This window comes from Pelodiscus sinensis, chromosome 7, assembly GCF_052426305.1.
Source record: "Pelodiscus sinensis isolate ZL-2025 chromosome 7, ASM5242630v1, whole genome shotgun sequence".
Classification (NCBI taxonomy): domain Eukaryota; kingdom Metazoa; phylum Chordata; order Testudines; family Trionychidae; genus Pelodiscus; species Pelodiscus sinensis.
In genome coordinates this window covers 58,030,934-58,058,835 of record NC_143058.1, presented here as the reverse complement: position 1 = coordinate 58,058,835, position 27,902 = coordinate 58,030,934, and the positions used below count along the sequence as shown (strand labels likewise).

The 27,902-nt window shown below is 44.8% G+C and overlaps 1 protein-coding gene and 1 pseudogene across 2 annotated transcripts in view; both read left to right on the top strand.

Annotated features, from left to right (window-relative positions):
- BMPR2 (bone morphogenetic protein receptor type 2) overlaps nt 1–27,902 on the top strand; it is a 202,535-nt gene that overhangs the window by 31,026 nt on the left and 143,607 nt on the right. The window lies entirely within an intron of this gene.
- Nucleotides 23,312–27,902, top strand: part of LOC149524079 (uncharacterized) — a 49,568-nt pseudogene continuing 44,977 nt past the window's right edge.

The following is a 27,902-nucleotide window of genomic DNA, read 5'->3' as shown; positions in this document are numbered from 1 at the left end:
GAGATTTAACAAGAATTTGAACTGTCCTTGTTGGCAAGTGTCGAATTTTAACATGAATGACAGTTCAGAGGATTCCCTTTCAAGTGCAGATGTAAAAGGTCTTTGTAGCAGAATGCAGGTGGCTAAGTCATTTAGAGAGTGTTCTTTCTGGTTAAAGTGGCAAGAAACTGTTTTCTCTTTGTGATCTTGTCTGATATCTGTTTTGTGGGCATTAATCCTTTGGCGAAGTGTCTGAGATGTTTGTCCAATGTACATAGCAGACGGACACTTTCGGCACATGATAGCATAGATTATATTTCTGGATGCGCAGGAATATGTGTTCTTGATCTTATAACTCACTTGGTTAGGTCCAATAATGGTATCAGCAGAATGAATATGTGGACAAAGCTGGCAACGGGGTTTGTTGCAAGGGAAGGTACCAGGGTTGGTATTAGTGTGGTATGTCCTGTGGTGGTTGGTAAGAATCATCTTGAGGTTAGGTGGTTGTCTATAGGAGACTATGGGTCTGTCTCCCAGAGCCTCTTTGAGTATGGTATCCTGTTCCAATATAGGCTGTAGTTTATTGATAATGTGTTGGACAGGTTTAAGTTGGGGGTTGTAGCTGATGACAAGTGGTGTTCTATTGTTGGTTTTCTTGGGTCTGTCTTGAAGTAGATGGTTTCTAGGTATTCGTCTGGCTCTTTCAATTTGCTTTTTTATTTCTCTGGGTGGGTAGTTGAGATTTATAAATGCTTGGTAGAGATCCTGAAGCTTCTGGTCTCTGTCAGTGGGATTAGAGCAGATGCGGTTGTATCGAAGGGCTTGGCTATAGACGATGGATCGTGTGGTGTGTTCTGGATGGGAGCTGGATGCATGTAGGTAACTGTATGAGCCGTTTTGCTTCCTCTCCTTGGTCTGCTGGAGACGGGCCCCGTTCGTTACTGCGGATCCGACGTAAGTCGGATCCGCGTAATTCGGGGACTGCCTGTAGATAGGGCTGCTGTAAATTAATTAGGGCCAGCTGATCTCACCTGAGGCTGCCATGGAGCCTTTTAAAAGGAAGCCCTCCTTGTAGGGAGAGGGAGGGAGGAAGTGGAGTGAGAGGAGACCAGACCAGAGCAGACTAAGAAAGGTAACAGCAACATTGCCAGAGATAGCAAAGTGGGGGTGAGGTGCTCCAAACAGGGGTTTTAGGCCCCCCTTTTCCTGGAAGCCTGGGAGCCCAGCTGGAAAAGACTATTTTGGCAGCCCAGGCTGACTCCCCCGGGGCACTAGCCCCAATGCCCTTTGTGGCTGAGGGACCAGAGCTTAAACCCTGCCAAGGGGTAATAGTGCAGTACTGAGACTGCCTGATGAAGGACTGAGCAGGGTACTGGGACCCAGGAGTGGGGTTACCCTGCCACAAAATTTAAAAATATACCTTAGAGCTATAGCTTTCATTCATAAAGACCCACTAGGAAATGTGTGTATTCAGCACGAAAGTTTATGAACATTTTTCTCTTCATATAACCACTCAATCCTTTTATAAAAACGTCTGTGCATAAATAAGCTTTAAAAAAGGTTCTTAGCAGCGCACATTATTCAAGCTTTAATCAATATCATATTAAACCTGGACAGAGAATGGCAAACAGCCAAATCATTTTTTGCTAGATCAGTTGGTTGGTCTGAATTACTGGTTGTGCTGATTCAGAAGGAAACTGCAAGAAAACTTTTAAATAATTCAAGTGTTTCTCCATTACAGGGAAGCCAACTTATACCATCTCAGTTAAGACCATTCTGTTAGCATTACTATAATGGGACCATATTTTGATTAGGGTTGAACTGAAAACGTGTAGCCTAGATTACCTTTTCTATAACATTAATCAAAATTTATTTGACACAACAGTTGTTTTGTTTTCAAATGCTTTTTGTGACCAGGACTCCAATATAAAATAACGTTTGCTTTTTTCAACATACCTATTTTCTGTGTGTCTTTGGATCACATCAGTACACCTTCTGGATTTAAAAACACTATTTTAAAAACAGCATTGGCACACTCACCACAGGATTATCTGGATATATCGATTCCCTTCTCAGACCCTATGCTACCAGCACTCCTAGCTACCTCCACCATATTACCTAACTTCCTGAGGAAACTTCGAAACATCAGTAATCTTCCTGAAATAACTATCCTAGCCACCATAGATGTAGAAGCCCTTTATACCAATATTCCACACGAAGACGGATTACAGATCATCAAGAACACCATCCCAGATGACAGCACTGCACATCTGATTACAGAGCTCTGCAATTTTGTCCTCTCCCACAACTACTTCCAATTCAGAGACAATTTCTATCTCCAAGTCAGCGGCACAGCCATGGGCACTTGCATGGTGCCACGATATGCCAACATCTTTATGGCTGACCTTGAACAATGTTTCCTCAGCTGTCGCCCCCTAACACCTCTACTTTATTTACATTTCATCAATGACATCTTCATCATATGGACCCACGGAAAAGAGACTTTTGAAGAATTCCACAAGGATTCCAACAACTTCCACCCCACTATAAATCTCAGCCTGGACCAGTCCACATGAGAAATCCACTTCCTGGACACCATAGTACAGTTAAATAATGGACAGATTTCCACCACCCTATATCGGAAACCCACCAACTGCTACACTTACTTTCATGCCTCCAGCTTCCATCCCAGACACACTTCTCAGTCGATTGTATACAGCCAAGCCCTAAGATACAGCCAGATTTGCTCCGACCCCACAGACCGAGACAATCACCTACTGGATCTTCACAGAGCATTCCTAAAACTGAAATACCCACCTGTAGAAGTGGGAAAAAAAACAAATTGACCGAGCCAAAAAAGTACCCAGACACGAACTACTTCAAGACAGACCCAAAAGAGAAAATAACAGAACTCCTCTTGTTGTTACCTACAGTCCACAACTCAGACCCCTCCAACGCATTATACACAATCTACAACCCATCTTGGAAAATGATCCCTCACTCTGAGGCCTTGGGAGAAAAACCTGTTCTTGCTTACAGACAACTCCCTAACCTAAAACAAATCCTTTCTGGTAACCATGCCACAAAACCACATCATAAGCCTCCAGGAACCCAGCCCTGCAACCAAAAAAGATGCCAACTCTGCCCACATATCTATACTGGTGAATTCATCACTGGAGCAAACAACATAGGCCACCAAATCAAAAGGTCATTTGACTGCACATCCAGTAATTTGATCTATGCCAGCAGTGCCCCACTGCTATATGTATTGGACAAACTGGACAGTCTCCGCGGAAAAGAATCAATGGACACAAATTAGATATAAGTAAAGGAAATGTACAGAAACCTATTGAGGAACATTTCAATATTTAATGCAGATATCCAAGTAGCTGTCTTGTCACGAACCAGCTCTACAAGACAGATCCACAGGGAAACATTGGAATTACAGTTCATCCACAGATTCAATTCACATGCTAATGGACTCAATCATGATGAAAGTTGGTTGGGACACTACCAATTTAACAACCATTGAAGGTGCTAACAGCTCTCTGTATAGTATCCTTCCTGACACGAGAATCTTCCTGACATGGGACTCTATCTGTTGACTTTCATTTTTATCTGCTTCGGTTTAAGTACCCATATTCCAGATACTTACTGATGCACTGTCTCCCACCCCCTTCACTTTTTCTTCCCTTCCCCCACCCCTTCCCCTCTCCTATTTATTTCAAGTGTACACATTCCAAGCTCATAACTCCGGTCATCTGAAGAAGTGGGCTGTGCCCATGAAAGCTCATGATACCATCTACATGTTTTGTTAGTCTATAAAGTGCTACCAGACCATTTGTTGTTGCTTTTTTCTGTAACAGACTAACTCGGCTACCCCCTGAAGCTTATTTTATTACTGTTAGTATTATCAAGTTAATACAACTATGGATGATCAAGCATTTTGTAGTGATACCATGCGAATATGGAGGCGGCAGAGGGTGTGTGGGTGTGTGTGTGTGTGTGTGTGTGTGTGTGTGTGTGTGTGTGCGCGCGTGCGTGTGCGTGTAGTTGTGCTGGTTAACTGATAAGCCCAGGCATATCAGTTTACCATGTACACGCTAACATCCCTACTATCCATGTCAGGCCTTCCTGAAGGGCTGGAACAGTCCCCTGCCCGTGGCAGGCGGGGAGCTGCTCTGGCCCTCACCAGTTACTGGTTAACTAGAACTAGTAAGCATTACCTGTTTAGGGTGATGCTTTCCAGTTAACCTTTCACGTCCCTACTGTTAAACCAGACATTTATCATTATCTGTGTGTGTTTTCTATCAAATTGTTTGGGAATTCTCCATTTTTCCCAATGCTGTGAGGACAGATTTTAGATAGTACTGAACATGTGATCTATATCTGGAAAATCTAGCCCAAAGCTGAATGATTAAGCAAATAACTGAAGATGTGAGGTTTTTTTTTTTAAAAGTCTTGGTTTTCCATGAACTCTATTTTTCCAATGTATTAACATTATTGCAAACTGGTGTTTGAATCTTTATTACTGTCTCTGCAGAAAAAGGTAATATCTTAACTTTGACTCTTGAACTCTATTCGTGTCTAAGGCTTAAATTATGCTAAAATGTAATATCCAATCCAGCAAAATATTTGGATCAACTGATAATGAAAATTCTGATTATATCTACAGCTTCCTTCCCCATTCCCAATCACCTCATCTGCTCTCGTGGTAATGTGTTTTCATTGTTTTAGCTTAGTTCAGACATTTGGTAAGTAGCTCTTTTATGGGCTTGAGATAACTTCACTGCATACATGACATTTAAAAAAAAAATCCAAACCTTTTCCTAGTGGACTTTTGCCCTATCATAAGCTATTCCCATGGTAATCATAGACTGTATTTTTATTCTGTTTCTGGCATTGGTGCCTAAAGCTAGTTAGAGCATAATTAATGTAACATTTCTCCAGAGCTTAGAGAAGAGTTAGTGAAGTACATAAAATACCACACAGTTCAATCAAAATATGAACACACACAGGTTTTAGTTACAAAAAAGTTAATCTGGTTACTATAGGAACATTGATATAATTAAAGGTAGTGTCAGTATTTCTATTATAAATAATATTAGTGCCATTTACAGAGGCCGGGTGAAGTAACTGTTATTCTCTATCCTCATCCTCTCCCCAACACTAGACTTTGTCTTATTTCAAAAAGCTTAAAAGCAGAAAATAAAATGCAGACAATAAAACAATTCTATTGGGACAGGTTTGATCAGAGTTTCTTTTGAGGCTGCCACTCAGTCTGCAGATCCTGCCACTGAGTCCTCCTGTTTGCCTTCTGGGGTGCCCCACCACCCTATCTTAATGGGCTAGAAGCTCTGTTCTCTTCTAAGCAACACACACAGTTTGGGTAACAGCCCACCAGCAGAGCAACACAGATGCTGAATCAACTCAGCTCTGGGAGGGCTCATCTGTAGGTCTTTCACAGCATACAGGAGCACCACCCTTAAAAGGGACCAAAACCCCAAATAATTTAACTGCTTCTGGTCAGTAGCTAGCCAGTTCAGTGTCAATAGATCAACCACAGGGGTAACTGCGATAGAAATGTGTGCTGATATTCGAAAGGTGCTTCCATTAGGGATGTTAGATAGAATGCAATTGAATAGCTGAGTAACTGCATTAAATTATAGAGGTTACACGACTATTCATTAGTTCCCAGAAGTGTGGCTGGCAGCTAGTTCGCTCGTGGCTCCACCCCTGGGGAGCCTTCTGCTACCACGCACTGCTGTCTCGCTATCAGAGGTGGCAGGCAGGAGTGGGCCGGCTTCCCGCACAGTCAGGCTTCCGCCTGCTGTCCCGCGCTACTGCCTCTGATAGAGAGGCAGCACTTGAGGTGACAGCAGCCCCTGTCCACGGGAGATCAGCTCCCGTGGACAGGGGATCCGCAGAAGCTTGTAACCCTCATGGATAGAGTCTGCGACCACGGAGTAGCCTCTGTCTGCTTTGAGACCAGGCTCGCAGTGGACAGAGATTGCTCTGTGAGATGCCAGAGCTGCCCCTGTCTACAGGGATCTTGGACCCCTGCAGACAGGGGCTACTGCTGTGGAGCAGCCTCTGTCCATGACAAGCCTGGGCTCACTGCAGACAGAGGCTGCTTTGTGGCAGCCTCCTCCCACCCTGTGCTGCTGCCCTGATAGAGGCAACAGCATGGGAGGGGGTAGGCAGTATCATGGAGCTGGTGCTAGGGGGAACTGGCTTTTAAGTTGGCTCCCCCAGCACCAGCTTCTGCCTGTTCCCCTTTCCCACTGCCTGTGTAGCACTGGCTTCTGCCTCTGCTGCAGCAAGGGGAGGGGAATTAGTGTAGTTGACATGATTAAGTGATAAGCCTAGTTAATCATCTAGTCATCTACACGTTGACATACCTAGCTTCCATCCACATCCCTCTGATAAAAAGGAAGGGCAGTGCACAGAAGATTAACAGATTTTCACAGATGAGTTTTCTGGGTGGCACTGCAGCCACTTAGGGGACTCACCTGCATAATTTGTCCTTGTTTGTGCTTTGGAGTTCATCAATGGAATGGTATATTTTTTCAACGGTGCAGCTGCAAGGTCTGCTTGATCACCATAGATGGCTTACCAATATTTATAAATCCATGGATATCTACTTTATACCCACGGTTATCCACATCTTCAAATATAGATGAGGATATCCATGGCTCATTTTTGCACATGTGAATACACTTTTTTTTTTTTTTAACCTAGAATGAGAGATGTTAAAATACATGTATTTGTGTAACTGCTGAAATTCCTAAGCTGGCTGCCCACAAGGACCAGCTCTCGGCTGCCCCCTGTGCTACTGCCTCTGTGGGAGATGGGGGTTAGGGGTAGGCAGCTCCACAGAGCTGGCACGCGCAGAGAGCTGGCTTAAAAGCCATATCCCTATGCTTACCAGCTCCCTCTTGACTCCTCATGCTTCTCTCTCTGACACAGAGGCAGTGTCATGCGGGGAGAGCAAGGGCTCCTGCCTGACCCCCCTGCTGCTTCTGTACGAGGCAACATTGGAAGGGGAAGGCAGCTCTGTAGGAGCCAGCTTGCACGGGCTATCTCCCCATGTGTACTGGCTCCCCCCTTCCTCCCTCCTCCCGATACAGAGGCACCAGGGGAGTGTGTATAACCATGCTGGTTAACTGATAAGCCTGGGGGAGGGACACTTGTAACCAGGCTTATTGGTTAACCGTGTACACCTGTGCACGCTAGCATCCCTATCTAGAACCCTGAAAATTTGCCAGTATCCACTTGATATCCGTGGGTATCCATATCTGCAGATGTGGATGCGTATATTCACAGATCATTTTTGCAGATGTGGAGGTGTATTCCACTTTTGTATCTGTGCAGGGCTTTAATGATTTGGAAAAGTCCATGACATCAGGGTCTTCAGAAATTCTGTGTTGGTTCTTTCCCTGCAGTGAGAAATGGGACTTCTTTTGCAGTGGTGTTGATATAATGCCATCAGTATCCCATTTTTCCAGTCTTTGAGAGACCCTGCATACCCTTTGCTTCTGTTATTTCTGAAGCTTTTTACTGGGCAATTGGGTGGGCCAGATAAACTGTTTAATTTTACCTTCAGTGGCTGCAGAATGACTGGAATGTGCATTTTGGAGACCGATCAGGATGTTGAGAAATATCTACTTATTGTGATAGTTGCTTGTTGTATTTTTCACAGCTTTTGAAAGAACGAGAGAGAGAGAGAGCGAGCCATGCAGATGAATGTGAGGAAGAGGTTCGGAGACTTACTGAACATATTTAACAGACAGAAGATGCGTCTATGACCATGGTGTCCATATGCTACCTGCTAGCCACATGTGGCTATTTGGCCAGTTGATTGTGGCTATTTGGCTTGAATTATTTGGCTGGTTGAATGTGGCTAGTTCGCTATAGCAGTAGCCATTCGTGGCTACTGCTTCAGAACTGGTTGGACATCACGGATCCATGACATACAGCAGCATAGCGTCAGGGATGCCTTAAGCTTGTGTTCTGAGGCTAAGGGCCACTTTGTGAGCAATGTATACGTTTGCTTAAATCACGATTACTGCACATGAATTCATGCTGGTGAACAATGGGCAGAGCTTTCTTCATTGAAACACACATGGAGGTTCTAGTATGCTATGTTACAAGTCATAACACAGTATATCTAAGGATTCCACATGCTGGACAGTTCATGTAAACAGCTATTTTCTAGATGCAGAATCATGATTACAGAGACATTTCGAATGTATTTTTAATAAATGACAAATGGACTGTTTTTGTAAAAAAATACATAATATGTAAACAGAGAAAGGAAAACAAACTACCCCCTACTATACACTGAAATGGAAGTATAATATTTATATTCCAATTTATTTTATATTATATGGTAAAAATGAGAGAGTAAGATATTTTTCAGTAATAGTATGCAGTGACACTTTTGTATTTTTATCTGATTTTGTAAGCAAAGTTTTTAAGTGAGGTGAAACACAAGACAAATCAGACTCCTGAAAGGAGTACATTAACCAGTGGCTCTCAATCTTTCCAGACTAAAGTGCCACCTGACTTGAAGTAAAGCTTTTTGTGTGGATGGGAGTCTGGTTGGGACAACATTCAAGTTATGCCTTAACCCTAACATGGCAGTAAAGAGAAGCCTAGATGCTTATAAAAGCACCTGTAGAATAAGGAAGAGCCAAATTAGCTGCTGCTACACAAGATGGAGAGGAAATGGGAGCCTCCCTTAGATAGGAACCACTATACAGAATGGTTAAAAATAGCTACTTTTCGATTTTAAGTAATTGTTTAGGTTGCCACTGGTCTGTTGCTCAGTCATGAATCGAAGGGGAGAAATTCCCTAGACGTTTTGAATTAAGTTCTGGTTCACACTTGAAAAAAGTGAGAGAACCTCAGCTCTATTGAGTTATTTCTATTTTATTTTATTTTATTTTATTTTATTTGTATTTATAGTATTGCATTAAGGCCCTGAACAAGGTTAGGGTTTCATTACGAACGTGGAATAAAAACAGAATCGTCCTCAAACTGAGGAAGTCTGAAAAGAGTGGGAGGAGAGAGAGAGAGAGATTGGCTCTGGTTCACATAGCAGTCAGCTGCAAGAATTGAGTCTAGAACTCTGATTTTCTGACACTTAGTCCAGTGCCCTATCTGTTAGAGTGTATGGCCGTGGTCCCCAACACGGTGCCCGCGGGCGCCATGGCGCCCGCGGGGGCATTTGCATGCGCCCGCCAGCTGCTCGGGGCTGGCCTGGCCCCGGGCACATAGCGCGGCACTTGTGGGGAGGGGAGCGCCGGGCGCGCGGCGCTTGCGGGGAGGGGAGCGCCGGGTGTGCGGCGGGGGGGCGGGGGGAGCGCCGGCCCCGGGTGCGCGGTGCTTGCGGGGGGGGGGGAGGGCGCGTGGCGCTTGCAGGGGTGGGGGCCCGGCCCCGGGCGCGTGGCTATGGGGGGGCCCCGGCCCCAGGCAAGCGGCTATGGGGGGGCGCCCCCAGGTGCGCAAGTGTCCCCGCCCCCTGGCGCCCGGCGGGCAAACGGCCACGCCCTCTGGTGCCCGACAACCTCAAAAGGTTGGGGACCACTGGTGTATGGTCTTTCTGTTATCATTCCAAAATGTCAATCTCTATGAAATCTCAAAATCTAAAGTTTGTTGCAAAGTTATTACTTTTGATCTGATTAAACTTGTTAAGCCTAAAAGGAAAATGAGTAGTGAATTTTATCTGACAACCAACCTGTTGTGGACTGCATTGCTTAAATAGTTTTAGCTATCAATTTTTCCCAATATGCAGGCTAATGTTCATATAAATAATCCAAAAAAGTACAAATGTACTCAGTAAGAAGTAATTTAAAAGGTTTAATTTAAAAATGCACACTGCTCTGTTTTCTAAGCTATGTTTAATTGTGACATCCTATCAATGCTTGTCTATTCTCTTGTTGTAATACTACACCAATCTCTCCACAGAGAACTTCCTACAAGTAAGCTCTATTGATGGTTCTGATTATATAATCCATACCCTCTTTAGTCTTCTTGAATGACCATTTTAATGTACATTTCCATTAAAAAGCAAAGACAATTGAGCAACTGCCCAAGTTGTTTTTGATATCACTGGCAATTAACTACTCAAGTATATGAAGATATTTTAATTATTCAAGATAAAATCTCAAACTGGTTTTTGTACTGAAATTATTCAGTTCATCCTTCCTGCAGCATATATAAACGAATTTCCAGAACCAAACTGTATGTATGGTAAAAGCTTTATCTAGCATGCTGGGGAAATGGGGGTGCTGGTAAGTGAAAAATTCAGGTTAATTAAGAAGGAAGGGATTTTGGATGCTGGTGGTGATGAGGGTATGAAGTCTCTGGGAGGGAAATTGGGTGCAGGATGGGTCTTGAGGTTGGGGCATGGGAGGAATGATGAGGTGCTGGATTGGAGGGGGAGTGCCCACATTGGGTGGCTTCCTACAAGCAGTGATCTGTCCCTGCTGCTTCTGGTAGAGGCACAGCAAGGCGGTTCTGTGTGTTTCCTATGCATGCAGGGGCCACTCCTGCTGCTCCTATTGGCTGTAGTTCCTGGCAAATGGGAGCTGTGGGGCCAGTGGTGCAGGGTAGGTGCAGCTCATGGAGCCCCTGTGGTGACCATTCCTCTGCTTAGGAGCAGCAGGGACATGTCACTGTGTCTGGGAGCCAGGTAGGCAGCTGGTCAACTCCACACCAACTGAATTATAAACTAGATTTCAATGAAGATTAGAAATAGGGTTGCCAGATGCTTTAACCAAAAATACCGAACCCCCACCTTCCTACCCCCCCCCAAAGAAAAACACTGGGGAAAAAATTCTGTTGAGGGGAAAAAAGGGGGAGACCAAAGTTGTTGGGGGGGAGGAAGGACCCCCAAGAGTTAATAAGCAAAAAAATAAAAATAAAAATTTAAAAAAACAGTGTGGCCCCTGTAAGAAATGCTTTTGAGGCTTTTGGGCCCTAACAGGCTGCCGGCAGCCCTCTGCCATCTTGTCTCTGATCTGGGTCAGACAGCTCCCCTGCGGAACCAGTTAAGCACCTGGTATCTTCGCCTTCTGATGTCCGATATTTTCTGATATTTTTTTTTCGGACAGGAGGCAAAAATACCGGACTGTCCAGGTCAATACTGGACACCTGTCAACTCTAATTAGAAGTGTTGGTATATAGAGCTTTCTGTTGGTAAGGGCCAGATAATACAGCTTTTACTGTAGTATTTTTTTATCTGTTGCTACAATTTACAACATTAAAGTACAGGTATACATCAACCCAATCCCCAAAAAGAAATAATCCGTAGGAGGCGTCTCTGTACAACCTCCCCTTTTCTTTCCCAGAATGGTGATTGGTCCTTTGTTTCTTTCTGGCTTCTTGTTACTGTATAGGAGCAAGTATGTTCTAAAACATGCTAATCAAATTAGGTAAGAATTATTTTTCTTCGAATGGTCCCCTTGGGTTCTCCACTCTGGGTGTCGGGCTGGTCAGAGGTTTTTACAGCCGTAGTCAGCTGGACCGCTCATGCGCGGTTGGCTCATGCGTTGTTCGCGCCCTTTCCAACATCATGTGGTCCGGCCCCCGCAACTTCCTCTCAACCCTCCTTGGTTGCTCGCGGAGCTCCCTTTTTCTCCTCAGAAGGAAGGCTGTTTTCTGGAGAAAAAGTTGTCAATTAGGTTGTATACTCTCATAGTTAGTCAGTTAGGGTATGTCTACACTACAGCACTATTTTGAATTAACTTAATTCGAAATAATTAATTCGAATTAAGGTAATTCGAAATAACACATCTATACACAAAAACCATTTTGAAATAGCATGTCCACACTGAGTGGACCCTGAACCAAAGTTAAGGCTGGCTGGAACCAGTGCTGCCAAGGCATCAGGTCAGGACTTAGTGCGTGGGGCTGCTGCCTGAGGCTAATTGAGCTCCGTGCTTGAAGGGACCCTACCCCCTCACTCCGGACACACAGTTCTCAGGGTTCCCCGCTTGCTTCTCTACGTCAATGAGGGACAGCAAAGCAGTCCTGTTTTGGAGTGCCCTCACTCAGGACACCACAGCACTCGGCCACATGGAGCCAGAGCTGCCCCTGGGCACCCCGGTGCTTCTCGTGGGGTCGTTGCCATCAGCCTGGCTGCACTTGCTGCAGGCTGCCATCTGGGGGGTCCATTGGGGGGCTGTCAGGATTCAGGAGGCCCTGAGGGAGAGCATCCACCCTGAGGAGCCCTCAGAGCCTCCCCGGTCCTCCCCACTGGGGGCTTGTGCCCCATTCCTCCCTCACGTCCTTCCACTTACCCATCCCCAGCCCCCCTTCCTGATGTCAAACAAAAGACACGTATGTTAAAAAATAGAAACTGGGTTTATTGAACAAAACAGGGTGTGGGGGTGATGAACCTCTGGGGAGACTAGAAAAAGGAGGTGGGAGACGGGAAGGGAGACAGGAGGAGGAAACCTGGGAGGAGGGAGCTGGAAGGAGGAAGCAAGGGGAAGAAGGGGGAGGGGAAGCTTAGGGCTCAGAGTTTGGGGGGGGGGGTCTCGCCAGACCAACTTGACTTCCATGCTCACCTGCTCCTGGGTTCGCATGTGGCCTTTGGTGGCCAGGCTGGCAGCTATCCTGCCATAGACGGTCACGTTCCTCTGTCTAGGGTGGAGATCATGGACGTTGGGGGCATCCCCCCCAAACCTGAATAAGGTCCATGATCTCCACCCTGGACCAGGAAGGCGCCCGCCTTCTCCGGCCCTTGGCAGGCTCCTGGGAGCTGGCAGACCGCTCCTGGGAGCGGTGGAGGGCTGGCTGCCAGTGTCTTGCTGGCTCATGTTTTGGGGCCACTGGGTCAGGGGCCCCGGTGGCTACTGCTGGCTCTGAGCTGGCAGGCTTGGAGCTGGCACAGGCACTGTGGCCAGGGTCTATCCCTTTAATGGCTCTTGGGCTGGGGGAGAGGAGAGTAAGTTTTCCTAATTGTGCCCAGAGGGGCCACCAGGGCTCCCTAGGAAGGGCTGGAGGCCCCCTATTTCGAATTAAGTGTCTACACCGCACTTAATTCGAAATAGCTATTTCAAATTTGGTGTTACTCCTTGTAGAATGAGGTTTACCAAATTCGAATTAAGGGCTCCGCTATTTCGAATTAAATTCAAAATAGCGGTTTGCATGTATAGACGCTATTAAAGTTAATTTGAAATAACAGCTGTTATTACGAATTAAGTTTGTGGTGTAGACATATCCCTGTTTTTTGCCTTAGTTAGTTAGTTAGTTCTTGTTATAGCGTTCTGCTTAGTTTAAAAAAAATTTAGTTAGTGTTAGTTAGTTAGTTAGCTTCTTAGTTTAATTAATCGGGTCCCCTTTATACCTGGCCCCATTATGTCTGGTTCGCCAGGATTTAAGAAGTGTTCCCTGTGGAGGGACACGATACCTACTTTAGATCGCCATGCTGCCTGTATCCATTGACTCATATCCATATCCCCAAGGGGGGGATGCATGCCCCTTCCTTGGCTGTGCCTGCTGGAACTGTGGTGGCAGTTGGACGCTGTGCCTCTACATTTTAAATGTAATAAGAGCCCGGCAGCAAAGTGGTGGGGAAGAGGATGTACTTCAGAGGCAGCACCACATAGCTAATCCCGGGCTCTGATTCCTCCACTGGCCCCATCAGCTTATCAGTTTTCCTGGTCAGGATATCTGTGTAATTTGCATACCAAGGAATTATCAGCAAGGACTAGGGATGTTAAATTGTGCTTAGCTGACTAATTGTGTAGTTGATACAAATTGTATCAACTACACCATTTAGTCCATAAGGATCGCTGTACAGAGCTGCAGTGGGGGTAGCTCCAGGAGCAGACTGGGACTGAGCAGTCCCAGCTCCTGCCAGCTCTGGGAGACACCCGCCCTGCAACTCTGCATTTTAAAGATTGTAAGAGCTGCCGGACTCTTATTACATTAAAATGCAGAGGCACAGCGTCCAAGACCAGCCTGAGCCAGGACTGATTGGTCCCAGCTCACGCTGAGTCCAGTAACCCCTGTTCGTAGCAGCCTCCCTTATCTCTCCCTCCCCCTGGCTGCCTCTGATAGAGGCAGCGGGGGGGGGGGGGGGAGAGATGGGGGAGAGGGCAGGTGGCAATGCGGAGATGGTGCTGGGGGGAACCAGCTTTTAAGATGGCTCCTCCCCAGCACTGGCTCCTGTCCCCCTCTCTCCCGCTGCATTTCATAGAGGTAGTGGGGGAGGGCAAAGGGGGGGGGCAAGTACAGGCAGTCCCCAGGTTACATCAATCGGACTTACGTCAGATCCCTAGTTACAAACTAGGGGGGACGCAGCTAGTGCGGGGTGCCTCCCCCACTGTCGCCGCCTCTGGCGGCACGGGGGGCGCTTCCCCCCAGCAGACCAGGGAGACACGGAGCTAGTGCCCCCCCCTCCCCCAGCAGACCAGGGAGACGCGGAGCGGCTTTTCTCGCTGGGGGGGAACAAGACACCAGCCAAAAGGGGGCACTCCAGAGCGGAAAAATTAATTTCCTAGGGAACAGCAGGAGCAGCAGGCAGTGAGACCCATTGTGTTACAGTCCCCACCTTGGGAGCAACAGCTCTTTCACTCTTCAGCACTAGAGCTGCAAGTATCTTGTTAGCGTCACGTGAAATTAACAAGTCCCTTCCAGCCTGGCAGAGGTGAAGCTGAAAAATTACCCAGTGGTGTGGGTGGGCAAGAATGGGGAGGAGCAGGACAGAAGGGAAGAGGGGATAAGCCCCAACCCCACACCCTGCTCTGCTCCAGCCAGGGTAAGCCCCGAGGGGATGGGTCTGGTTGCAAAGTGGGTGAGTGGACAATGAGGACCCACCTGTGGCTAAACTCCTGTTCCCAACACAGAATTTTTCTTTAAAATTAATCCTGTGGATAAATTCACACACACACTTCACAGGAAGGGATTTCCATTTTCTGCTCAGCAGAATACATCATCAGCTTTGATTGTATCAATATTTCACTGTGCTCTCCAATGACTATTGATTACACTTAATACCCATTTCACTGAACCATCTGTAGCAAATTCTATTTGGAACAGTAATATGCATTGAATAAACTTTTTTTAGTTATAAAAAACAAAGATTCTGACTATTAAATGAATAACTGGGATCTTTCACGTACCCCAAAAGGAAGATTTGGATATAAAATGAAACACTGAAACTTATGATCAATTTTTAATTAAAATATCAACCAAAAACACCTCCATATCAAAACAGTATGTGTTTTTCTTAAAATAAGGAAGTTGTATGAGAATCAGGGTCTTTCCACCTAACTCCAGCTCCCCCCCCCCCAAAAAAAAATATGTACCAGTTCCGACTTACATACAAATTCAACTTAAGAACAAACCTACAGTCCCTATCTTGTAGGTAACCCCGGGGACTGCCTGTAGTTGATACTCCAGTCAACTACCTGATAAGCTTATGTTTATCGGGTAGTTGACTAGTCAACTTCTCGCTAACAGCCCTAATCAGGACATGGGACTTAACTTGATTTATTTAATATAGGATTTTGACAGTAATCTGCAAAAGCATGTGGGAGAGCTGTCCTAAAACCATTATCACTTGGTCTGGGGGCACCATGGTACAGTTTGTTTGTATGAAGAGCATACCACGAGACTTATGTAATAAGTACAGATTTTAAAATTAATTCATGTGATACCGTCACGAGAAATTCAGTAAAATAAAAAAGTTCTTCATTCCTAGTGGGACAGAAGACTGGATGAAAATAGCTGTTTAGTTTACTGTACTACCAGCAAAAATGAACATGCTTTCTGAGAGAAATGTCAGAAATTTCTATTATAATAATTTTTCTACTTGGAAACAAGAACAACACTAGAAAGGTGGAAGAGAGCTGACATAGTTGAAGATAACTTTTGCTAATTACCATCTGCTGCTGAGTGAATGAAACTCAAGACTTCAGATTGGTGTGAAGAATGAATTTTCTGGATGAGTGTTTCACAAAAGATGATTTAAAGATTAAAAATTACAAAACAAAAAATAAGCATTGAAAATGCCAAAAAATAATTTCTGAAGGAATATTGTGTTCTGCAGTCTTTTCTGGGTTCTTTGAGTAAAGCTATATAAAAGTCAATGACACACAAGGTTCATGTTTAAACACTGCTTAAGGGTATATAGTTCTCACACATTTCCCTGAGAGACAGATTTTTTTCTAAAGTTAAGCCTAGGATAGAGTAACCTGTGCATAGCTGATGTGTTCTTTTACTTGTAACTCCCCCATAAATATATTATGTATTTTAGTGTTGAATGGTTTTGATGCTTAACTTTCTCTTAAATTCTCAAATCTTTCTAACAATATAGTATAATTCTGTAAGTGTACTGTCAGTTGAACTAAGGCATTTAAGGACCAATACTTGAAGTATATAAAGCTCTGTTCAAATACAGTGGACACTGTTCAAAAGACAAAGTATTGCTGGAGTTAGGATTTTTCCCCCTAAAAAATGTGCTACCAGTTTGTGGGTTTTTTTTTTCTTTAAAGCAAAACATATTTAGCCACTCCTTGAACAAGCAAAATCTTTGTTTGCTTATTTGCCATATCTGTCTGGGAATGCATTACCATAGTACCTGAGTGCCTCACAATCTTTAATGTATTTACTAGAGGTGAAAGCTGTGCTGTTGAAGGGGTGTGTGAGAGTGGTAAAGCTGTGCATGTAAAAAAGCTGAAAATGGCTGGGAAATTGGATGGAAATTAACAGTTGGATAAAAACAGACCTCAAATTCCAGAGATGATTGAACATAGTGATATTCTGGGAACATCGATCTAGTCCTAGTATCTTTTCTTTGATCGTAGCCAGCAGAGAAAGGTGTAAGAAGCTTGCATTAGGCAGAACTGGGTGTAGTTTGCCCTGCACATAGGTCTCACCCTGGCCTCTTATGCCATATCTATGCTACCAGCTTCTCTCACCAACATAGATATCTCCACTTCTCAAGTAGTTTTATTATGTTGATGGGATAGCTCTCTCCTGTTGGCATAGAGCAGTAACACAAATGATCTTTTCGGTGCAGTTGCATCGGTACAACTTTGCTGCGGTGAGCTTGCTAGTGTAGGCATGGCCTTAGATTGACTTAAGTTCTGAAGCACATTTTAATATATATATTTCAAAGTTTGTTATGAAGAATTTCCAAAGTTATAAATAATGACAAGTTTATTGACCTATCCAATCCTTTTATTAATATTGTTTATATCTTTGGCCACAAGAAGTTCCATGGTTTAATCTCACATTGTATAAGTAAGGATTTCCTTTTACTGGTTTTCAATGTCCCACTCTTCAATTTCATAAAGCCTGTTTTTCTTGTGATAAGACACTGTGAGAACAAAGTACTGGTCTATGCAGTGAGTTTCAGTGTAACTTAGCCACATTAGGATGATTTTTCTGAACAATGAGTCCACACCACTAATCCTGATCTATTGATTTTAAGTGCTGTTAAAATCTATTTCTGTACTCCTGCTTTCATGAGGAATAACCACTAAATTTGACTTTGCAAGGTTGAACTTTGCGGTAATGCAGATGTAGTGCTTTAAAAGTTGACGTTTTTGGCCTCTCTAGGAGGTGTCCCGCAGTGACTACTCTGGCCAAGACTTTCAACTCTACTGCTCTCCAGGTGAACAGGAAAAGCCCCAGGAAAATTTGAATTTCATTTCCTGTGTTGCCAGCACAGTGAGCAGGCCTCAGAGCAGGCAGCATATCTGAGCATTACACATGACTATGAGTACTGTGAGCTCCATGAGCACCAACATGGAGCATGCAAGAGATCCTGGACCTCATTGTTGTGTGGGGAAAGGAGTCTGTTCTCGCAGATACCAACAAAAGAAACACAGATGTTTTTGCCAAGAACACTAAGGGCATGAAGGAAAAAGGATATGCCAGGAACACCCAGCAGTAGCAAGTGAAAATAAAGGAGTGAGGTAGTCGTACCAAGAGACAAAGGAGTCAAACTGACAGTCTGGAACATCACTGCAAACATGTCGCTTCTATGAGCAGCTTGGGAGGGGGAGAACCAACCATCCAACTGTGGATTCCTCCCAAGAGACTTCAGCAGTAGTGTGCAGGAGGAGGAGGAGAACGGTTAGTAGGCAAGTGGGTCAACTGATGTCATCAAGACCAAAGAACTTTTTATAACCTTGGAGACAATCCCCTCCTCCCAGAACATTTCACAGTTGGGCACCAATCCTAGGGAGGGTACTACTGGTGAATTCACTTTTTTTTTTTTTAAATCTTGCCAGAAGTGGTTTACAGTAATTGGGTGTGATTTGTGGTGGCCACTGTGCCTACACAATGGAGAATCCCCAGAACAGCTTTTAAACGTGTCTGTAGATGGAACGGGAATCCTCCCTGCACCTGTCCATAAAGCGCTCACACAAAAACTCTTTAATCCTTCTCACAAGGTTTCTAGGGAGGCCTGCCTTAGTCTATCCTCCATGGCAGGACACTTTCTCACGCCAAGCGAGTGTAAGCGGTCTGGTATCATTGCAGCACAAAGCATTACAGCATAAGGTCCAGGTTTCTGGCCACATTCAGTCAGCATCTACTCCCTATCACTGTGTGAATTGGAGAAAACTAATATCTCACATGGCAACCTGTATGAAGCAGGGGAAGCTGTTAGCTGATACCTCTGCAGTAAACCTCCGTTTGCTCATCCCCAATGAAGCATGGATTGAGTCCCTGCGCTACCTGGCTGCCATGCCCAGACCCCCACCCACCTATGGGAAGTGAAGTTGCACTCTCCCAGCTAATGAGGGGTGCTGAACACATGGGTGCCCTGCTTGCAGCCATGCCTGGACTCCCTCCTGCCCACCTGTCTACTCCTGTGAGAGAGAAAAGTTGCACACTCCCTGCAAATGGGGAGGGGGATACTGAACACACGAGTGCCACATGTGGCACGCAGGGCAGGAGCTCCACACCTGGACCCCCTCACACCCACAGACTTGTGCCCTGGCTTGTCCCTTACCATGCCTGCCACCAAACAGAGACCAGCTGCTCCTCTAAGAACTCTGAGGTGTACCTGCTGTATAGTGGCTGCTTAAAAGCATAACTGTGGCCTTGTACATGACACATCTTTGTTGTCTTTAGACAGGCCTTCATTTTATTCTAACAGATTGGCTGCGTCTAGACTGGCATGATTTTGCGGAAATACTTTTAACGGAAAAGTTTTCCCGTTAAGTATTTCCGCAAAAGAGCATCTAGATTGGCAGAGATGCTTTTGCGCAAAAAAGTGCTTTTGCACAAAAGCATCCGTGCCCAGTATAGACGCGTTTTTGCGCAAGAAAACATCGATGGCCATTTTAGCCATCGGGCTTTCTTGAGCAAAAAATTAAGGTGCCCGTCTACACTGGCCCTCTTGCGCAAGAGGGCTTATCCCTGAGCGGGAGCGTCAAAGTATTTGCGCAAGAAACACTGAATTCTTACATTAGAACATCAGTGCTCTTGTGCAAATTCAAGCGGCCAGTGTAGACAGCTGGCAAGTTTTTGCGCAAAAGCACTTGCCAGTCTAGACGCACCTATTAAGTTTTACACTCTACAGTGTATCTCCTGTAAAGTCTGCCCTTCACTTTTTGTTACAATGGGAACAGTAGTGAGCAGGCTGTGCGCTCTACTGGCCTCGCCAGCTGTCCACCTGTCCAAATCTGCATGTGAAAATGGACTAGGGATGAGATGTTCAAGAAGCAAATGCAAACCACCAACTTGGACAGGTGTACATAAGGGAGTGGAGGAATACACTGATGGAGGAGATGAGAATGGAGCGTGAGGAAAGGAGAGCATGCAAGGAACTGAAAGTGAAGCACCAGGATAGAGCTTTGTTGTCCATAGCGGCTGTGATGGACCACATGATGGCTTTCCAGGATGCCTACATGCACAGGCATCCCCCCCAGCCCTCGTGGACCCACATTCCCACCTTACCGAATTCAATTGCCTTCTCTCCCAGGAGTCCTAGAACACAGGGAAAATGGAGGGTAGGAGAGGGGAAGTGTTCAAGGACAGTCTCACATTCAAATGCCAGGGATGTGCCATGAAGGAAAAGATTGTCCTTCTCACAGTTGTGATCACCCTTCTCTCCTAGGATTGTCAGGTGTCCGGTTTTGAACTGGACTGTCCAGTATTTGAGCTTTTTGTTCAGGAAACAAATTGACAAAATATAAATGTCCAGTATTTTCTAAATAAGATCACATCACATCACAATCTACATTACAAGTGTGTCCAGTATTTTTGTTGAAACCATCTGGCAACCCTATTTTCTCCAAAGTTTCTGTTCTGGACTCTTTCTCTGTCCCTGCTGTGTTCCCTAAATAAAAATACATGATGTTTGAACAACAATCTCTTTATTTCTTATGCTGAAGGGGGAGATTGCAAGTAAGCACCCTGGGGCATATTGTTGTGAATCATGATTTGCCGTAGCAGAAGGCAATTTATTAGCCTACACACTTGAAGCAGTACAGCACCAACGGTAAACTTCCCTATTCCAAACTGATTAGCAGCTGACCAGTAGCAATCGGGAGTCACCAACTTCCACACAGCAATTGCCACATGCTATTCAACTGAGAATGAAGCTCTTATTTTGTACAGCTGCTCTTTGACCACCAAATGCAATGACAGGTTGCTGCTGTCCATATCACACACAATGTCAGGTTCCTCTGAGTCTTCCTCCTCTGTCAGTAATTTCAAGATGATCTCTTTTGTTACCATGTGCAAGGTCCTCACCACAGTTAACAGAGCATGTGAGAGAATTGTATGATCCATTCTTTTTTGCTGCAGATGCCAGAATGCACAGCAGAGAATGGCAGTTGGAAAAAAAGGTGCGAAAAGATGCTTGAAGCCCATGAACAAAACAACCTTATAGACTAACAGATTTATTGGAGCATAAGCTTTTGTGGGCAAAGACCCACTTCATCAGATGCATGTAGTGGAAATTCCAGAGACAAGTATAAATATACAGGCACATGAAAAGAATTTAGTCAGGGAGGATGTGGCCCATTTCTAGCAGTTCATGTGGAGGTGTGAACACCAATCAGGGTCTGTGGGTGGGGAAGCACTGGAAGCCTTCTGGCTCCACTTCTTCTGCCTGCAGCTCCATCCTTTCCACCTGAGGCCCCACCCCTTTCGGGGAGGCCTGCTACCACTTCAGAAATTTGTGAAGTGGCCCCATGTAAAAAATTATTGCCCACCCCTGACCTAGGGACAGATGTTCTTGCTAGGCACTGTGGGTTACATATCCACAGTGCTCTGTTGCCATTGTCAACGGAGGAGCTCCCAATGTGAACACAATCTGTCGACGGGGCAAATGTGAACATGCATTGACTACTCCTGCCATTGTTGATTTCTGTGTCAACTTTAGTTTCCTCAACAAAACTTAGTAGTATAGACATTCCCTTAGTTAAATGCCATTATGCAAGACCAAATAAACTACATCCACCAATTCCCTTTTGTTCATGTTTTGATGACACATTAAACTAGTACTATAATAAAGGCATCCTGGCAGAAATCGCCAGAATGGCTATAGATTTTTTTTAAAAGATCCTGTTCAGTGACTTGTCACTAAAAATCTTCAGCAGACCTAAAAGGTGTATATATTCAGCAACAGTTTTGCTTAATTAGCCTAACTAATCCACAGGTGGTCCCTCTTCCTCCCTGGTGCTTACAGTGCAATGGCTCCTGTAACTCTATTCCTATTTTCTTACCTGTCTTCATTGGAATTATACTGTTTCCTCTTTTTTTCTTCCTGCCTGCACAGCACCAGGGGTTGCTTGGAGAGCATAGGAGAAAGATTCTTCTTATTTCTCAGTTCCTGTGTTGTGTGGGCTAACAGTCTTGCAACAGTTGGGAGAAGTAGTCATTCGTAGCACTTTTTCCCTGGGTTAGGAGCATACTCAGTTGCTCTGTGATGATAGTGTATACATAGTTTAATGGCCATGTAGGAGCTGGAGCAGGCACAGTGCAGACGAAATCTTTGGAGAAATTAGCTGCTGAGCGGTAACAAGTTTCTGCAAAGTATGTTTGAGAGAAGGCTTTCCCAATGTTTATAATTTGGGAAGGTTTTCACAGGGATGGCAAAAAGCCTATTCGTGACACCAGGGCTGCTCTCCTCTCTCTTCCACATACCAAATTTGGAGCTGCTGTTGTAAAGCTGGAGGAACTAGAACAGGGGTCTCAAACTCAAAGCAATTGCACAATCTGGCTCAGGAGTTCCATTGGGCCAGGAGGAGGGAGAGGCCTATCAGTCCCATCCCCCAAGCCCTGCCACTGCCATGGCATCCTGTTCCTGAGGGATGTGACCTAGGGAATTACTGGGGGGCCTGGCATGGTGCAGCAGCAGTGGTTGGGGGCCCCTCATCACTTCCTGTGTTTATCACGCAGTGAGCTAATAATCGAACTGAATTAGATGAATAAACTGAAAGGAAGGTGATATTATCACTGCACCTGCAGAGGAGGCTACTGGCATCAAAAGGGGTTTAACACTTCAACATGTTTTGGTTCCAAGTGCTTAGCTAATGACTTCCACCTGTTCAGTGACAGGCTTTTAAAACTTGGCACCAAACATGTACTGTTGAATATTTGTATTTAATGTAAATTATTTTAGTAGATAATAGTAAGCTTAAGGCTTTCATAGGTTGCCAGTTTCAAACATCATTTTAAACGTTTATTTTAAAGATTTAATTTTAATTAAAAAACTGATTTAAATAAACATCTTTTTTATGAACATTTGTCCACCCTGATTTCTTCCCATTCCCCATAATCAAGCTGAGAGTCACAGAAGTAAATGTGTTTATAGTACACTACATTCTGCTTGTAAAAAAGATGTTTACACTTTTTTTTAATCAAGGAAAATGTTAAGTTTTAAGTTTAATTTATGGCTTTACATTGAGTTATCATAGACTTGTAGGTCACAAGGAACTGTCATGGTCTCCCTTGGAGCATCTTACCTCCTGCATATTGCAGTTCACAGAACTTCACCCACCCCTAACATTTGTCTCAGTTACTGAAGTCCTCAAATCATGGTTTAAATCAGTGGATTTCAAACTTTTTGGCATGCAGCCCACCCCACTCAACTCATACCTTTCCACAGCCCACCAGACAACCACCCATGATGACAAAAATGGGTAAAGGAGTGGGATGGGACTGCGGGGTCTGTTTGGGAGATAAGGTGCAGGAGTGAGCTGAGGGTGAGGGGTATCTGGCTGGGAGGTTGGGTGCAAGAGTGGGGTGGGAGGGTGGGTGCAGGAGTGGGGTGAAGGGAAGGGGGCATATGAGGGGGGATGGAGGTACCTACCTGGCTCCATATCTCCTGCTGCTCCCTGGCACCATGATTCTGGTCAATGGGAACAGTAGGAAAGCTTACAGGTGAGTGGTTTCCTGCGAGCTCCTAGGTGGGGAAGGGGGTGCAGTAGTGCATGGAGCCGCTTCCTTTCCCTGCAAGCCAGAGCCGGTCTGTGAGGCTCCCTCCCTGCAGTGGGAAGCCAACGCTGGTTCTCCAGTCTTGTGGGTGGGGAGAGTGGGGCTGGAGTGCCAGTGCAGGCTCCCTGCTACAGTGGGAAACCATGAGCCTGCAGGCCACATGTCCCACACTTTGAGAATCATAGACTTGGAAGGGACCTCAAGAGGGTCCCTCCCTTGAGTCCAGTCCCCTGCCCTCACAGCAGGACCTAGCACTATCTAGATCAAGGCTACTCAACACGCAGCCCGTGGGCCACATGCGGCCTGTGGCCCGTTTGTTTGCGGCCTACTGTGCGATTTTGGTTTATGTGGGGCTTAACGTGCAGTGCACGGGCAGGAGCCAAAAAAAAGTAGTTAATATAATTGTCTTCTGTTGATATGCATTTTGATAGTTAAATTCCTGGACTGTTATTGCACATTAAAAGTGCTGTCATATAGATGGAAATCAGGTAACTATTGCATTTTATTAATACTAGCAGAGCTAACTTAAATGGGGCCTGTGTGTTGTGTAGTCTTGCCTTAATCTTTGTATTCGTGCCTGTCAGTGTGAGAGAAGCTATTTACAAAGATTTGCATATATATTTGCATGTATATGCAACCACATTTAAAGTGTGGTCCTTGGCATGTGCTGTGAGTATCATTGTGGCCCCCAGGGCTTCCAAAGTTGAGTATTCCTAGTCTAGATCATCCCTAACGAGTGTCTGTCTAACTTACTCTTAAGTATCTCCAGTGATGGAGATTCCACAACCCCTCTAGGCAATTTATTCCAGTTTTTAACCATCCTGACAGTTGGGAAGTTTTTCTTAATGTATAATCTAAACCACCCTTCCTACAATTTAAGCCTATTGCTTCTTGTCCTATCATCAGAGGCCAAGGAAAACAATTTTTCTCCCTCCTCCTTGTAACACCCTTTTAGATACTTGAAAATTGCTATCATGGCCCCTCTCTGTCTTCTCTTTTCTAAACTTAAACAAGCCCAATTCTTTCAGCCTTCCTTCGTAGGTCATGTTTTCTAGAACTTTAATCATTTTCGTTGCTCTTCTTTGGACCGTCTCTAATTTCTCCACATCGTGGTGCCCAGAACTGGACACACTACTCCAGCTGAAGCCTAATCAGTGCAGAGTAGAGCGGAAGAATGACTTCTTGGCTGTGTCTACATTGGCATGATTTTGCACAAAAGCGGCCGCTTTTGCACAAAAACATGCCTGTCTACACTGGTGGGGAGTTCTTGCGCAAGAACACTGACGTTCTCATGTATGAAATCAGTGCTTCTTGCGCAAGAACTATGATGCTTCCGCTCAGGAATAAGCCCTCTTGCGCAACTGTTCTTGCACAAGAGGCCAGTGTAGACAGGCAACATAAATTTCTTGCGCAAGAAAGCCCGTTGGCTAAAATGGCTATCGGAGCTTTCTTGCGCAAGAGAGAGTCTATACTAGCACGGATGCTCTTGTGCAAAAGCACATCTCTTGCATAAAGGAACATGCCAGTGTAGATGCTCTCTTGTGCAAATACTTTAACGCAAGCGTTCTTGCGTTAAAGAGTATTTGCGCAAGATCATGCCAATGTAGACGTAGCCCTTGTGTCTTGCTCACAACACTCCTGTTAATGCATCCAGAATCATGTTTGCTTTTTTTGCAACAGTGTCACACTGTTGACTCATGTTTAACTTGTGGTCCACTATGACTCCTAAATCCCTTTCAGCAGTATTCCTTCCTAGACAATCGCTTCCCATTCTGTATGTGTGAAACTGATTAGTCCTTCCTAGGCGGAGTACTTTTCATTTGTTTTTATTAAACTTCATCCTGTTTACCTCAGACCATTTCTCCAGTTTGTCCAGATCATTTTGAATTTTGACAACTGGTTTAAACAGTTTGTAATAGAGAATTCACCATTTAAACTAGTTTAAACCTTTAAGTGACCTGTGCCCCATACTGCAGAGGAAGGTGAAAACCTCATAGTCTCTGCCAATATGTTGAGGGTGTGGTGGAGAGGACAGAAATTACTTCCCAACCCAAATATGGCAGTCAGACCCTGAGCATGTATACAAGACCTATCAGACAGATACCCAGGAAAGAATTCTCTGTAGTAACTCAGATTCCACCACATCTAGTGTCCCATCTCCAGCCATTGAGGATTTTTGTCTGTCTATTGTAGAATTAGCAGATATAAAGTTGCTCCAATTCTGCCAGGTTGCCCTTGCTAGAAACACCAGTAAGGCTCATTCTCGTATGAAATTACCCTCTGATAAAACTTGGTCCTTTTTGGGTCTCACATTTAGGTCCCAGAGTAAAGGCTAATCGTGTGAATTCTGTAGTTCATCCTGAAGAAAGGACTCTAACTAATGAAGTAAACTATTTACACAGGCAGGGTTAGATTGGCAGAGCTTCCCTTATTGTCAAGTGATAGTTCTGTAAAGCAATGGAACAATTGAGGGTAAAATTAGAATGGCATTTAAACAAAATAAAGACCTAGTATTCTGAAATAATGGCTGGGTCTATTTTAATAATCTGTAACTGCAATGTTGCTTGTCTAGATGACTAAAATGCATGAGAACTGCAATGTCCCCTAAAACTAGGCATTTGTGATGGTCTTTTTTGTGGATGACTGCAGATGAGAGGTTTACAAATCCTGTTGGAATGTTGTTGGCCAAGGCAAGGTCACTTTAGTTCATCTCAACATATCTCACTTAGAAATTGGTTAAAATAATCCCTCTTGGCACAGTTTAGTAGTAGTAGTAGTAGTAATATAAACACAAAAAGTGACTCATTAGCAGGAACAAATCAGCTATCAAAATCTATTAATGAATTAGAATACTGTATTAGCCTCTGGGGTCCAAATGTGCATTTAGTATGAGCAGAATTTGAGACATTTTGTTGTTCTCAATCAGGAGTTCAGTCAACATCAGAGATTAAGAGTAAGATAAATTCATTGTTGAATGAAAAGCATTAGCCATGGAAAAAATTTACTCATTAGCAGCTAGTGCTATTTCAACAAATATTGTTAGGGCTATGTAAACAAAACTAGTTTTTCTTTTGGATGGATTATTGAGGGGGACCAATTTCAGACTGCTTGTGTAAATGCTGGTTTTCAATAAAAAGAGACAAAGTATTTGCTACTGTTTCTCATAAAACCAGAACTTCATTAGCTATTCATTTACAAGCAGGCTATTAGTAAATATGCTGTTTCTATGGAAGAACTAGGCACAATACCAACTTTTGTAAAGCGCTTAGAGCTCTTACAATGAAAATTACTGATTGTTATTTCTAATAATAAATTCAGCCCTGCTAGTTTATGCTGAAGTTTGTTTTGGGATTTACTAAGATGATTAGAGGCCATAACTGTCCATAAATGTACAACACAATGCTGCAAGCAGTGAAATGGTTAGTTGAGAAACTAACTTGTAAATGGAAAACCAGAGCAGTTTACATATGGCAGTTGGTCTCCAGTAGGGTTGCCAGGTGTCTTGTTTTCTACCGGACAGTCCGGTATTTGCGCCCTCTGTCAGGTAGAAAAATTCAGAAAATACCGGACATGTGCAATGTCCGGTATTTTCTGAATTTCCGGCTGGGAGCCAGACGGAAGCTTGGCAAGGGCGGGGGGACAGCTGGGAGGCGGGGCCGTGATTGGCACTGGGAGCCCTGTGGTCGCGTACAAAAGCGGGGCAGGGCAGGGGCAGTAGCTGGGACTCCCAGCCTCTCCCCCCGCTGGGCTTCTGCACTCAATCGCGGCCCTGTCTCCCAGCTGGGAACCTCTGTTGTGCGCAGAAGCCGGGCGGGGGGAGTGGCTCCCAGCCACTCCACCCCATCTCTGCCCAGCTTCTACTATCAACTAGCGGGAGTGCCTGCCAGGGGCGCGGCCTGTTGGACTTTGGCTGCTGCCAGTGGCTGCACCCCCACCCCCCCGCCAGCTCTGCTTTCTGTCTCCCTTCCTCCAGACCCCCCCTCCTCCTGTCCAGACCCTCCCCGTCTCCTAATCCTCCCGTAGCTCTGCTTCCCGCCCCCCCCCCTTCCTCCTGGCCAGCCCTGCGGGCCCTCCCCGCCCCCCCCCCAGCTGGTCGCTCTCTCTCCTTCCCCCCCGCCCACGATCAAGTGTGTCTGGTATTTGCGGGGGGGGGGGGGGTCTACCTGGTAACCCTAGTCTCCAGAGAAATGAAATGTTAGCAATATTGGGCTTCCCTCCTTTTTTCCTCTTGAGTGGTATTTCAAAGCCAGCTGCCCATCTCCTACCTACAAAATTTGTTAGTCGATATTGTGTGTCTACTAGTTTGTGTGCAGAAATGCCAGCTTGATGGGCACAGTGTGATTGCTTTTGAAAATGTGATTCTTTTCAAAAGAAGATGAGGGGTGTTTTTTACAAGATAAGTGTTATAATGTTATCGTTAATCTTTTTGAATGTAAATAATAAAAGGTTGCAGCGTTTGGTAAATGAAGTATATATAATGCAGACACATTCAAGAAATC